The sequence below is a fragment of the Corvus brachyrhynchos genome, unplaced genomic scaffold (genome assembly GCF_000691975.1).
Source record: "Corvus brachyrhynchos isolate BGI_N302 unplaced genomic scaffold, ASM69197v1 scaffold68, whole genome shotgun sequence".
NCBI lineage: Eukaryota > Metazoa > Chordata > Aves > Passeriformes > Corvidae > Corvus > Corvus brachyrhynchos.
Window position 1 is genome coordinate 64,922 of NW_008240039.1, and position 14,185 is coordinate 79,106.

The following is a 14,185-nucleotide window of genomic DNA, read 5'->3' on the forward strand; positions in this document are numbered from 1 at the left end:
TCTCTGCTAGTTTTTCAGCACGACACACCAGAGGATCAGAGATGTTACTGTGCTAATAAGTGAATCAAACTGACCCACTGCTGCCTGCTTTGCTGCTCACTCTTTACCTGTGTACATTTGTTTGCAGAGGCCAAATTGCTCTCAGCCACACTGACCTGTTAATGAAAAGCTATCAACTCTGGCAAAAGAAGAAAGCAGTATTAGCCACTGCTGCCCTGTGACTGCCAGAAACAGTATGGTGACAGGAATGGGTCATACTTCAGCCCATGACTGAAGAGTCCCAACTTCAGAGAGACAATTCAGCGACTTTCCCTGCATTTGGTGCTGGCCATAAAAAATTGATCATCCTTTGTTACAGCTTCACTTCTGTCACTTTCCATCCCAGAGTCTGTTTTTTACAGAAAACAAGCTACATTCATCAAAAATGACAGAACACAGACTTAATGTAATCATGTATGGGAACATGAATTGCAAATGCAGGACACAAGCACTAAAATGTATTTTCCATTACTGCCACAAAATGAAATAATCATGAACATTTTCTCCAAGAATGAGAACACATGTAGAGTACACTGACACCTCGAAATCTGCTGCCATGCCCTGGTCTCAGGTGCAGGTAGGCTTTGTGCCTATCAGCAGGGCAGAGATCTGCTCATGTCAGAGGAGGTGGCTATGTTATAATCCTCACCATGGAAACTTGTGTTGGTTATTAGTTATACCAGTTTCTGCAGGCCCAATTGGGTGACCTCCTGGCCATCTCTGCTTGTTAAAGATCTCATTGTTCTCTTAAGCATAACTGAGCAGAGGTGCTGGAAGTACAGACAGTGCAGTGTTGCTTAATTCTAGATTCTACTTTTAGCGACTATTGGATTGCTTGCTGTTAATATCAGACAAGTCCTCTCACTCCTAGCCTGCTTTCATACATAAGCTGTAAAACTACAGATGTACCTATTTAAAAATAAAATCTGTTAATTGATTTAGAGTTGGTACAGGACAACACGTTAATCGAATTCTTCCTTTCCCTTGCAGATACACTGGACTGCAGTTTTGCCATGCTCTGAACATTTGCTATACTGCACTCCAGATGTGGCTGCCTTTCATAGACAGGTAAGGTTATACCTGTCTGACTATTATTATTATTATTATATCTGATTATTTTGTTTGTTTGTGACTTGCTTTAGTATCAGAAATGTAAGTGATCGGATTGCTTCTCTTGATCAGGATGTCAGGAGAGGCAATAAGGAAGGGTATATAGGATTGGGAATAGCCAGTCTGTAAACTAAACTAGATCCAGGACTTGCTCAGTTATTTAGATTTTATTAAACATATGCAAGTTCTTATCCAGCCTGTACTTGCCACAATTCTGCAAATACAAAGCTACTAATAAGGGGTGTCAGAGCCTGCCCTGCTGAAGGATAGTTGGATATGGATCATGGTGATGTCTGGAAGGGAAACTACTAGTTTGATCAAAGCCTTGTACTCAGCGCTGAGTGCTGATGGAATGATAGAGAGAATAAGGTAGAAAGACAGTGGCTGGTTTACATCTCATCCAGCAGAAGCTGTTATGAGGGACTTATTGATCTCTACTTCAGCCACCGCTGTGGGTTAAATTATGGGATATATTTGAAGAGACCAGTCTAAGTGCACCCAACAGGAGGTGCTGAAAAGAACAGCCTGCTGTGCTGAAGTTTTTTCCCCCATCATAAAGAGAAGAGGGAGAGATTTTGTTCTAAATGAATTAAAACTATGCCTTTGCATGAGAGCAATTCATATTATAAAAAATACATAAAACAACTAGACTCGGCAGCTGGAGAATCCAAGAGAAAATCTGGATTATGAAGAGATTCTTAAGTTTTTTGTAACATGACAGTACGAAAAAACATTTGGTCTTAACTATCTTTCCAGCTGTTTACACAGAGTCTGTGTCTTCTCTGACAAGTTTGCTTAAGGGACTTCATAGACATGTTCTTATGGTCATCTAAATGCAATTTCTGTATATGTATGCACATATCTCCACATTCTTGGACATTTGACACACTTTATGTGCATGTACATAATCTTATTGAATTAACTTCCTCTTTGAATTAATGTGCTTATGTGCATATGCATCAGTATGTCCCAAGGTGCATTTATGTATCTTTGTTCGTATTCCCATGCATGCATGAGGTGATCAACATAGTCAAATTGAAATTATTAGGTTATTCCAAATCTGTGTTATTTCTCATTTCATTCCTGGGGGTAAATGGACCCATTCCAAATGAAAGGTAATCTTGGGACCTGAAGTTTTACATTTCAGCATATAGTGTGGTTTTAACACTCCATACCATCAACTGTGAGCTCTTCAGGGCAGTTTGTAGATTCCCTTCCTGTTTCTGCAACAAAGGCAATGTCAGATTGTTTAAGAATTTAGATGCTAGGACACTGCAAATAGTTAACAAAAATGGTCATATTCTATGGAAAGATTAGATGAGCTGAGCAGGCAGGACCCCTAAAGAACCTACAAAGCCATACATATAAACTTGTGCAGAAGGTTTGTCACTGTTTTTTCCACTCGGTTGAAATACTTTTCCTACAGCTTTGAACACTTACTCATTTCAGTGTTGTTTTTGCATGGCTCATAAAATCTAGCACATGTGGACATTACATAATCTTCTGCAGAACTAATACACATATGCATATGTCGTAAAAAGCACAAACTTCCATAAACATTCATGTAATACATCAAACGTCATCATTACAGGTAACCATCTACGTACAATTTATGTGGGTCATCAGAAAGATGTGTGTCATATATACATTTACACAGACTTATGTACCTGGGTTTTGTGCTTGTGTGCATTTAGCCAGGAGCATATGTACAGGTATTCACGGAAGCAGGGGATCCAGCAGCCCGCACAGGTCGTATGTTTGCACCGTCCAGAAGAGGGCACCTGTCTCCCGATGCAGGCAGCGTTCCCGAACCAGTGGCCCCCAGCCTTTCACACCTGGGCACTCACATCTCACCTGCCAATTTGAGGTTAACAGTGCCAGCTCAGAGTGAAATATTAAGGCAGCCGCTTGAAATTCAAAGTGTTTCTTTTAATTAATGGGTGGATGCCACAAGTTCATCCACTCCAGCTCTTAAATTAATCTTAATTACATGGATTTTGTAACTTTGGCATTAGCCAGCCACACAAAATATGTATTTCATAATCGTAGAAACGGGTGAAAAAGACTGCTGCTGAGCTGAGAAGTCAGCTGATGATGTTATCAGCCTCTGTGTCTGTGGGTGTAAGTGTCATTGGGGTGTGTCTGAGATCTTATCAGGAATACCAAATTAATTCGCTCCTGCAAATATCAAAACAAGTTTTTTTGCTGGCAAGTAGGGAATAGGCAAGAGATTCCTGAGCTGCTATATTTGGAATTTCTGTGCCATCCAGTGCTGATACAGTAAAGAACAGAAGCATCAGGGAAGGGAAGCTGGTGATCTGTCCTGTTCAGTAATGAGTTTTGAGTGTCTACCCAAAGAGCGCTACTCAAGCCTTTAGCTGTTCATGGTATACTTGTGGATTCTGGGATCAGGAATTCTGCCCTAGCAGCTCAACCATTGGCATGCTGTGTGTGTCTGGTCAGGGGGAAGGAGGCTTTCTATCCCTGTGCTTCTGTTTTCCTCCTCTGTGTGTTTGTTTGTTCAGACTTCTCTTTTTCTGGACAGGAGCTGCCTCTTAGCATGCGTCCATTCAGCATTGCATGATATCTAGGTGCTACTGCGCTACAGATTTTGATAATAGATAAACTGAATTATCTCAGGAGAACTGATATTTGTACTCCCTGCTAGGGATGAACATCTGGGATGTCTCTGAGCGTGCATCATGCCAACTTTAAATAGAAAACACAGCTGGGAATAGATGGTCAGGGATATTCACAGGAAATGCAGATACACAATTTGACTAACCAGTCACTGCACATTCGTTAAACAGAAAGCAGGGCCTTGGCTATCCCCAGGGATTGGCATTCCCTTGGGATCAACACTGCTGCTCATTAGATTACACCCGTGCTTCTGCAGATGAAACTTCAAAAATGCTGGATAAAACTGTCAGTAAACATAACTGCAAGTTATTATTTATCACTTTGCTCTAAATCTGGGTCAGGATGAGAGCAGAGTCTGTACACAGCCTGGCATGACTGGTTGTGTGGTGGTCAAAGGCCATTTGAGAGCCTTTTCTGTCACTGCTGCACACTAAAGGTAGAAGAAGACCAATGGGAAAGCACAGCTAATCTCTTCGTGTACGCACATGCACCTATGCAGAAACATTCTGCTGCACACAGGTATACATACATCTGCACTTGTGCACACCTACACCTTTTATTTGTGCCTTCATAAACATCCTCTTCCTCTTCATTTACTTTACAATGTGGAAATTTAGAAACATTACCTGAAATCTTTGCAGAAATAATTTTTCTCTAGAATGGGCTTGTGAATGTTAATCTGACCTGTGTGTTCTCTCAGTGCCTGTCTGTGTGATACACTTTGTTTGAAGACAGCCCTTCCTTAATCTTAAAAACTGTTTTTTTATTTGGCCGATTTTCTATTGTTGGTAAAACTTTTTAGTAATTTTACCTTCTAAAGCTTTTCCCGAAGTTGCTTTACAGGGCAAGGTTAGTTTGGATATTAATTTGAGGGACTGTTTTCATAGTACTTTTGGCAACGTAAGTGGGAAAATGTTAAACCTCATGTCAATTTGCCGAATTGATGGGAAACTTGATTGTGTCCAGGAAGAAGGAGTGGATTTCCCTACTTCAGTCTTATGAATAATTTGCTTACCTGAAAAGAAAGAAAATCCAGTAAATCCTAGAAGCCAATGCACCTATCCTCACAGGCGGAGATTCTCCCAAAGTGCAGAGAAAAAACAGGGAAATGATGTGCCCAGCTCCCTTGGAAACTTTATAATGCTGAACTTGATTGTTTTGGTTGGAGCTGGTGGAGTCTTCTGGGGAGACTCAAATTATTTTTAGTCCAATTTTGTCAGATTTCTTGTGCTTTTTCTTCAAAGCCCTTGTAATGGTAACAGAATCTGTTTTAGATAGACTGCTCCTAAAATACTGTATCATTTTCCTGCTCTTCAGATACTAGAACATGCTCACTTGTGCAATTTCTAATCTCCAAGGCTTGCTGGAGTTGGTGTGACTTGAATAGGAATGACACAGAACTTCCTCCATTTTCAAATTTGAAAACCTTTAGATGTCTGAATTCATCCAGCTATGGGGAAGAAGCCAACAGGCAAATGGAGAAACCTTTCCAGCTCTCAGTGCAGGTAGGAAGCAGAAGGAGTAGATGTTGGCCCAAAAGGCTACAATAAATAATGAGAGCTCTTCGAAGTATATCAGGGGAAAGAAATACGATAGAGAGGGTAAGCCCATTAATAAATTAGGAGGGAGCTGGAATCAATGGTGATTCTAAAATGGCTGAGCTACTTAACTTTTTTTTTTTTAATTGGTCTTTAAGAAGAAAAATATAGAAATGGAATATGGACCATTAGGAAGTAATGAGCATCTTGGCACCCTGGCTGTTGATGTAAAGCAGATAAGGGAACACTTGAAAGAATGGACAGCAACAAATCAGCAGCTCCAGATGATGAGCATCCTGGGATGTTTGGCTGCTGAATTCACTGAACTGCTGGCAGGTGTTTTGAAAAGTTGTGGATTAAACAGGCAGGTCCTTCATGGTAAATCTGTATCAATAGTTCTGGGACAAAGAACAGCCTTACAAAGCTATCAGGAGTGATCCCCACAATTACCACTTCACACAGCTATCGTATTCTCAGTTTGAAGAGGAGCTAAGAGGGGGTACATGAGTTTCAAGATGCTCAAGTTCAGAAATTGGCCAGACTAGATAGTTCCTTTGCTTCACTTAAGTAAAATTACCACTTTTGTATTCTCCATAAACTTGCACAATTTGACTGGAGCTGATCCAATTGTGCCAGGGAAAACCCACCTAAGACATTTACATAATGGTTTGTGGATTAATGTTTAAAATTGCAGCTCCTTCAGAACAGCCTACCAGATAGATCTCTACTGGTGTCAGCTTTCTGCTGTAAGACTTCAATCTGCTCTGATTTTTCCTACAAGTGAATTGATTTGGTATTTGAACCGGCCTTAGGCTGCTGCTGAGGCTGAACTTAGCCTTTTATAGGTGTTGTTAAAGTTGCTACTCTGAGCTGAAGTGCAATAGAATAGGCTAAAAAGATCAGGGCTTGTTCTAGACTGTCAAAAGGCAGTGCACAAGCACTTTTCAGGGTAGAAGATCTCTCTGAGCTGCCATGTAAGATGGTGTAGCATATCATATCCTGATGGTCTCCTCAGCCTAGAACTACCTAGGGCTTCTTTTATCAACAGAAGGAAAATCAAAGCAGAATATGAAGTGCTTACACACATGGATAATTTACTTAAGGTCTTACTTACTCCTTTCTCTGAAATTTACTGAATAAACCATTCAGCAGTACAGAGCTTCCCCACGTTATATTGTTTCAGGTGAATAAATTTGTTTCCCATATTTTCTCAACAACTGACACAGTTTACAGACTTTTGCCTTAAGTTATCTTTGCAGGCTAAAAGAACATAGCTGTATTTATTCTGTGGTAAGACCTGTTCCCTTTCTAATTCTCCTCCAAAGGAACTTACTCCAATCTGGTATAAGGTTTTACAGAATTCTGAGTTAGCCCTGAAAGCCTGTGCTCAGGCAAGATGTACCTAACAGTGCAGGTTGTTGGGAGCTGCTGGCCACTGACCTCAGGGGTCAAAGAATGCCCAGCCAAAATGACTCACTAACTGCATCCAGCCTTCTGTCCAGCCCAGTGGGCAATGCCCTTCATAGTGTGCAGCCAAGAGATGCAGTGGAGGATAACTCTCCTCAGATATTTGATACTTGAATGTATAGGGATTTTTCCATTTGTGAATAATGTATGGAATACATCAGCACAGAAGCTGAGATTCTCCAACAGTTACATTTCAATTGTCTGTCTTTCTAATTTCTCTTCCTACACACCTTCTTTATAACCCCCAGTGATACAGAAAGCTTAGGCTTAAATGATTTCAGTGGGTGAGAGGCAAGAGGTGGGGAAGGAACTAATATGAAAATTGCCTTAATTTAATAGTCTGTCACTCACACTGGCCCAAAGGAGCTCTAAGACCATTATCGGTGACCCTTCTGGCAACCCTGCTTCTCCTTTCCTCAAGCATAAACTCAAACTGTTATATACACTTATGGGTGACAGCATACTTTCTTCCCTACCTGCATGTTAAGAGGTAAAAAAAAGGAAATGTTTGTGTTGGAAATAGGAATTGCTATCAAGATGAAATTTGAACTTACACTTGCACAATAAGTGCTCAGAGGACTTGATAGCACTGCTGAAGTCCAGCAGTGAAGTTCAGGCATAGTTTCCATTTAAAGCAAGGGTCCCAGAGGAAAAAATCATCTGTCTGTGGCCACCGAGGGAGCAGTTTTGGCCTATCATAATTTATTAATAAATCTCTTGTGATAACGCCCACGGATCAAAATACTGGTGTGTTAGAAAAGGCTCTGAGCAGAGGCTGAGTAGGGACACTCAGCTGTCTCATATCTTTAGTAATGGAACTCTGGTTCGAGACTAAGGCTCCTAGATCCCAGTAATGAATGTAATTAGTTCTAATAATGGGTGAGGTGATACTGGCAAATGAGAGACAGGAGGGTTCAGTTGGTTCTTACAGCCCTGTTCTTGTTTATGCAAAGGTCCTTTTACACTAGTCTGGCAGTGCAAAGAGGTCTGAAAGATGAAGAGTTAGGAGGTTACCCTGTGGGTCTCTGGCTGGAACATTCGTCTCTGCACATCTAAAAAAGCTGGAGGGAATCAAGTACCAAGAAAATACAGGGGACCAAAATCTCCACTGACGTAAATCGGTATCATGCCTTTGATTGCAATGAAACTATGCTGATCAAGGCCAGCTGAGGACTTGATCCAGGGAATAAATGATTTTTGCCCTTGGTCTGTAAGTCCAAAGTCAAATCCTCTGTATGACATGTCCCATTCAGTGTTAGAGAAGGTCATATTTTGCCTCCTTCTCTCCACCTGGGCTGTCCGCTCTCCTCTGGATAAACAGTATTTCCCCATTGCATTCCTAGTCCCTCACGCTTCACCAGAATTAAATTCATCATTCATTTTTTATGGTTTATACATAGCAGTAATTTATGTTTTCAAATATATTGAGGTCACACTTTAGCAGAAAAAGACTGTTTCACATTTAAATTGAAGGCATGTTCATTCCATTAAACAGAGATGTTTTGGATAATTTTAAAAGGCTAAAAGTAGTATAAAGTAACATTAAAATAAAATTTGAGAGATGTAATTACACCTAATCGTACCATAAAATAATCAATACTGCATTACATTATTTCTGACTTCCCCAGTTATAGCCTTTTTTTGTTAAGCTTTTGAATATTGATGAGGTCAGGGGGGTCACAGTCAACTCTCTGAGGTCTAATGGAGGTGGAATTAAGGTGATGTCCTCTCCTATTATGTCTGCATGAGGAGGTGAGCTCTATACTTTCTCAAACTGGAGCGATAACACGGCATCAGAAGCCGATACCTCGGCAACATTTCTTGAGCTGATATTAGGCTGCTTACTAGTAGGTGCTGACTGGGAAGGTGGAGTGCTGTCTCCCCATTGCAAACCCACTCAATTATACATGCCAGGATGCAGAGGAAATGATGTTTGCATCAACAGAGATCATTAACAGCCAAAAGACCAGTGTGTGTGAGGTGACAAGAACCAGTTCCTTCCAGTTCAGCCCGGGGCTTTCTGTGTTGTCTCTGCTCTCTGTGGGAGATTGAAAAGGCATTTTGTTGCAGCAAAATGCCTTCTCTTCCCTTTTAGACCTACCCCTCCACATGACATATCCCTCACTCTGGTTAAACAGCCCAACCAGGTTGCAAAGCATTTGCCCTTCACCAGCCTTGGTGCATGGACATGCAACACAGCAGCGAGAGTTGGACAGCTGCTAGGATTCAGTACAGGTGTCGGGAATGGGACCTTATTTTCCTGTTTGTCTCAGAAGGAACAGGTCTGTCTGCATCTGAGGGAGTGTCACCCTCCAGCTCTCAGCTGCAATGGATCTGCTTTTGACCTGGTCAGTGCTGTTATTCATTTAGGCATCTTGGAGTCATCAGTGGATTTTCATTTGGGAATTCTTTCTGTGTACAGAAAAAAAATTACCTTCCTGGAGACAGCTGTATTTTCCCCTGTTTCGGTGTGTACCCTTCTCACTATTTTCATACTTTGGGCTAGGGCAGTCTAGCATTTAAAGCAGGGGATGAAATACTAGGTGGCCCATGTTCTGCACCCAAATTTCTCATAATGTATTGTTTTGTGCCTTTCTGCAAATGGTTTAGCATTTAACCTAGGGAGAGGGCTGGGATCTGAAGAGACATTCAGCAATAACCTTAGGACTTGTATTTTGTTTTCTGGGTCTATGTCTCTCCATCAATACAATGAGTATAAGGATTTTTTTACTGAGGTCCGTTTTGCACAATGGATGCAAGAAAAGGTTTGTACGCTTTTGATAAACTTTTTGAGAAAAGGTAACTACATGTTATTTTCTGGGTTCTGATCATAAATATTAAGAAGGATGGAATTTTAGAACAGAACTAAATTGAGGAGTACCACTGCATTATCCCTTTTACATTGCCACAGCATCCCCAGGTTACAGAGCTCATAACAAAAGGAAAGATAACGAACAGGCCCCTGTCGTTACCATTAATATTAAAAACAATATAATGTATTTTTAAAACTTTCCTTAATGCAACACCAGCCCAGTCATCCCAATGCGCAGATTATCACATCTTCCCAAACATATAGATATATAAAAATACATAGCTGAAAGTGTCAGCAGGGAAAACGTGCAAAATACAAATCAGATGCTGGACCTCCCCCATCAACTGCATTTCTCCAGAGGAACCAGTCCCCTCCAGAGGGACCAGTCCCTTCCCATGACCCTTTCCACACAGGACCAGCCATTTCCCAGGCTTCCTGGGTGCCTATTAAGTTATGCTTTCTCTTACACCAGTGCTGGTCCTGGGCTCTGGCTACGTGGGTGCCCCCGACCCTCATCAATTCTGCTGTGCCAGTTGTTAAGGTTTTTTTTCCTGGTACCTCTTCCCACATATACACCAAACTCTCTGCTTTCCCCTTCTCCCACCCCCCTCCATTTACTCCACTCACATAATTTTGTACCTGCTTCGAAATCTAATTGTTAAAGCTCTCGGTAGAAGGTGGATATTTGCCCCAAAGCAAACTGACGGTGGCCCTCCCTCTACAGACACAAGACAGCCCTGCTATCCTGATTAGCCTGAATTGCTTTCAATTGACTAACATAACAAGCTGCTGCTGCTTTTTCTTTTTTTTTAAATTTGAAAATGGAAGGGACACTATTAGGAAATTTACATTTGCGAATATGATATTTAATTAGCAATATTAATAAATTAATAGAACTAAAGGACCTTGTTGAGACTCCAGATTAATAAAACATGCTCTAGCTGAGTAAATGAGGTGAGCCAGGCATGTGTTGCCCATAGAGGATGTGGGGGAAATCTCACTCATGAAATACCCCTTAAAAAAAGAATGGGGGGCAATAGCGAATTGGGGCAAAGCTTTTTCTATCTTACAGTACCTCTCATGCTTCAATACTAACCCTTTCCCTATTCTGCCACAATACTTTAACAGGTAATTAGGTACAGTTTTTCTGCTCACTTTTCTCTTTGACCTGCAAAGAAACCGAATGTGTCAGTGGTGGGGAGTGAAGGAGAGCCAATGCTTGGAGCTCTAAGGTAACAGCAAGGACAGCGCACGGCAAATGCCTAGGAATATTTGGTGAGATGCATAGAAAGCAATAAAGGAGACTTACAGCATTTTCTGATCTGATCCTCTGCTGAACGTGGAGCACACAGTGTCACTTGACTATGACTGTGTCCAGCTTGGTGTCTCCAGGGCACTTGGAAGGTTTTGCCTCAGAGGGACCCTCAGTCTGTGGCACATAGAGCAGGTCCACACAGGAGCGATGTCTCAGCGCAGGCTCAAGAAGGGACGCAGTACAGCAATGTCAGTGTGGGCTCAGCTGAGAAGAATGACCACATTAAGCAAAGGTCTGGCACAGCATGAGACAAATTGCTGTGAAGTTCATGGGGGTCAGACCCAGCCAGGTGTCCCAGTCTTCATGTAAATCTGTCACTGCTTTGTGGCTTGGGTGCTAACCCAAACTTGGGGCCAGTCCTCTGCCACTCACTGATCTACCAGTCCACAGAACGCTTCAGCGTGTTGTAATTTAGGCACACCCAATTTGGGGACAATGTTTCTGTGCCTCATCTGCCCTGGAAAAAGCTTCCCAGAAGAATGTGGTACAGTCCTTTTCTATACTGCTTCATTAGTGTGCACAGACTGGGATGTCAGGACTCCAGGGATCCAGTCAAGCAGGAGGCTGAAGTGACTTAATCTGTCACTAAGTCTGGGAGAAAGAAGAACGTGGTTCTCTGCGGTCTGTAGATGTATGTGGAGAATCCATTGCAGTGTGATGGCTGAGAACCATCAACTGCATGGACATGTCTTAGTAAAGTACTGCTGTGTTTTTGGGCAGCAACCTGTACAGCCTCTTACACTGATCCTTGGCTCTGGAGGAAGGGCAAAGAAGAAGAAAGCCCCCCAGAAACCAAGCTAGCAGTCAAAGCAGTAGCTCTTCTTGGGCCTGTGTGACATTCACACACATCACTGTGAAGTCACACTCTCTTGGAGGTCACAGAAGAGGTGATTATTTATACATGTATTGAGCACTGTCCCCATGCATCGCTCTGCCTTGCTCTGCTGCAGTCTCAGCAGTGAAGTGCTGGGACATCACAGATCTGTGGTGCTCCCTGTGCACACCAAGGGGAGATGGTCAGTCTCAGCACCTAGGAGGGACCCGGGAGAAGGGCAGTGAAGCTGGAGGAGGAGAAGGCAAACACATTAATTGCCTGAAATAACGTAGAGGATTTTTGTAATGCTTTCTGCATGCTTGGCTCTCATGAATCAGCTCTAGACTCTAAACCACCCAGCCTGATGCTCCATGTGCCTGCCCCTAGAGCACAGGGTGCTTTTCTTCTTTGATATTAAAACTTAGTAGGCAAATCTCAGTCTCCATATTCTCCTCTACATACTGGGGATAATATAACATATGCAACATCCCACACTGTCAATCCTTAAGTGTAAAGTGTATGGAAAACTCTCCCAGGGTAGACTCTCAATCCAGGAGAAGCGATTTTCTTTGGTGTGACCAGCAGTGACCAGCAGGGTGCAAGCAGTTTCTTTCCAAAATTGAACAATGGAAGATAGGGAGAGAGAAGTGACTACCTTGCCTGATCCCAAGGTGGCTCAGCTGCACTACTCCCATCTCCAGGGATGGCTTGTCCACACCTTGTGGTTTGTGCTATGCTCCTGATGCCAACACCTCCACTAATTGTGGGAAAGTTTACTATTAGAATGGCATGTACACAGGCCTCCTGGAAGAGGTGGAGTTCCAGGAACAATTAGGTCGTGGCATAGATGCTTGGGGACTGTCTTGCAATGCCACCCTTGGTATAGAGACAAATGCATGGTAGGTGTGGCAGAAGAAGAAAAAAGAGAGTTGTCTTGGATGGCGTGCCAGGAGTAGAAATGGGTAGGAAAGGCATGAACTCATAGATGTAGGCAGGAATGGAGCTCAGCAGAATGTGGATGTGAAATATGCATTGGGATGATCTTGGGATAAAGGAGAAATCCTAGTGCAGGCAGTCATTAGCCTTGGAGATGTGGGCCTTGATGAAGTGCTCTGAAGCTTAGCCCCAAGGTGGGGCTGCCTTTGATGGCAGTGAGCACATCCACAGGCTGTGGGGCCATGCCTAAAGCAAGCAAGGGCATCTGCCTGGGAACCACCTCCTGCCTCACCCTGCATGGTGGGCACTTTGGCTTTGGATGGGAAGGCTGCCTTTCTGAGGGTCCGCAAGATCATCTGTGTGGTCTTCAGGGGGAAGAATGGGGCTGCTGAAAAGCTTCCAGATCAGGCGGGGGGGAAGGGATGTTACTATAGGCCATATTTTGCCAACATCTTGCCAGTTTGTAGCCCTTGGACCTTGAGATATGGAGATCCGAGGCCTTTGTAAAATGTTCTCTGCAATGTTTGGTCTTGCCTTTCTTCTCTCCGTCTCATCCATGGCTTATGAAGCACTAGGAAAATTCAACAGCAGATTCGAAATACCTGGTATGGGTGTTCCTGGCCCATTCCTGTGCCTGGCAAGAATCTTGAGAAAGAAATCCTGATCCCTGCATGCTGCCCCAGGCATTGCTGCTTATTGCCCTTTGTGTGGGCCTGACACATCCCAGAAAAGTGGGCATGCACCATCTAAACTTCCACAGACATGCTGCTCTGCCGCTGCATCTGCTTCCTGACCTGCTCTTCCTGTCCTGGCTCTTTCCTGAGCTCAGGTTGCCAGACCGGCTGCTGCTTTTCTGGAGTGTAGGCTATTCCAATGCCATCTTCCTCTGTAACACAGACCCAGTATCACTCAAGAGAAAGACCGGGATCATAACCTTTCCTTTTCACCACTATCCTGTCTAATCCTCTGCCTCTGGTGACAGACACTCAGCGAAAGCTTGTAGGAGTATCTGGGTTGGTTCACTAGCTGGAACTCTGTCCTGGTACTTGGAATTGACAATCATGTAAATGACAAGGGAGGAAATTGTAGGCAGAGGAGAGACTGTAGGGAGGGTGTTACTTGAAGGAAATGATCATCACATCCCAGAACACGACTCTTTGAAGCCATGGTGCTCAAAGGGTCACATCAGTTTGTCCTGTGGGTGGTTTGAGGCACAGCCACCTGCACAGAGTCCCCGCTCTAAGCACTCTGCAGGCCCACCTGAAGCCCTGTGCTCATACTGCTGCTGTGCAGCTGGCGGGGGCTTATGGCATGATGGACTTGAAAGCCCCTGTCCTCCTGAGGGTGTGGTCCCCCCAGAGTCTTCCAGGAGTCTTATGTATTGCATGGGTGTATAAGGAGAACAGCAGGGAAAAAACTAATGCCAGGCTTTCTCTGTCTGGAGCAAGCACGGTTGCCTGCCCTGCGCACTGGAGTTTTCAAGGTGTAGTAGGGCAGGCCAGCTGCAGCGAATT

The 14,185-nt window shown here is 43.2% G+C and overlaps 1 long non-coding RNA gene across 1 annotated transcript; it reads right to left on the minus strand.

Annotated features, from left to right (window-relative positions):
* Nucleotides 1-440: 440 nt before the first annotated feature.
* Nucleotides 441-11,387, minus strand: LOC108449072. Its single transcript, XR_001865174.1, has 2 exons — nucleotides 10,916-11,387; nucleotides 441-3,003 (listed from the first exon to the last, which is right to left on the minus strand). It is a non-coding gene; the product is annotated as an uncharacterized LOC108449072 (long non-coding RNA).
* Between the last annotated feature and the right edge of the window lie 2,798 nt (nucleotides 11,388-14,185).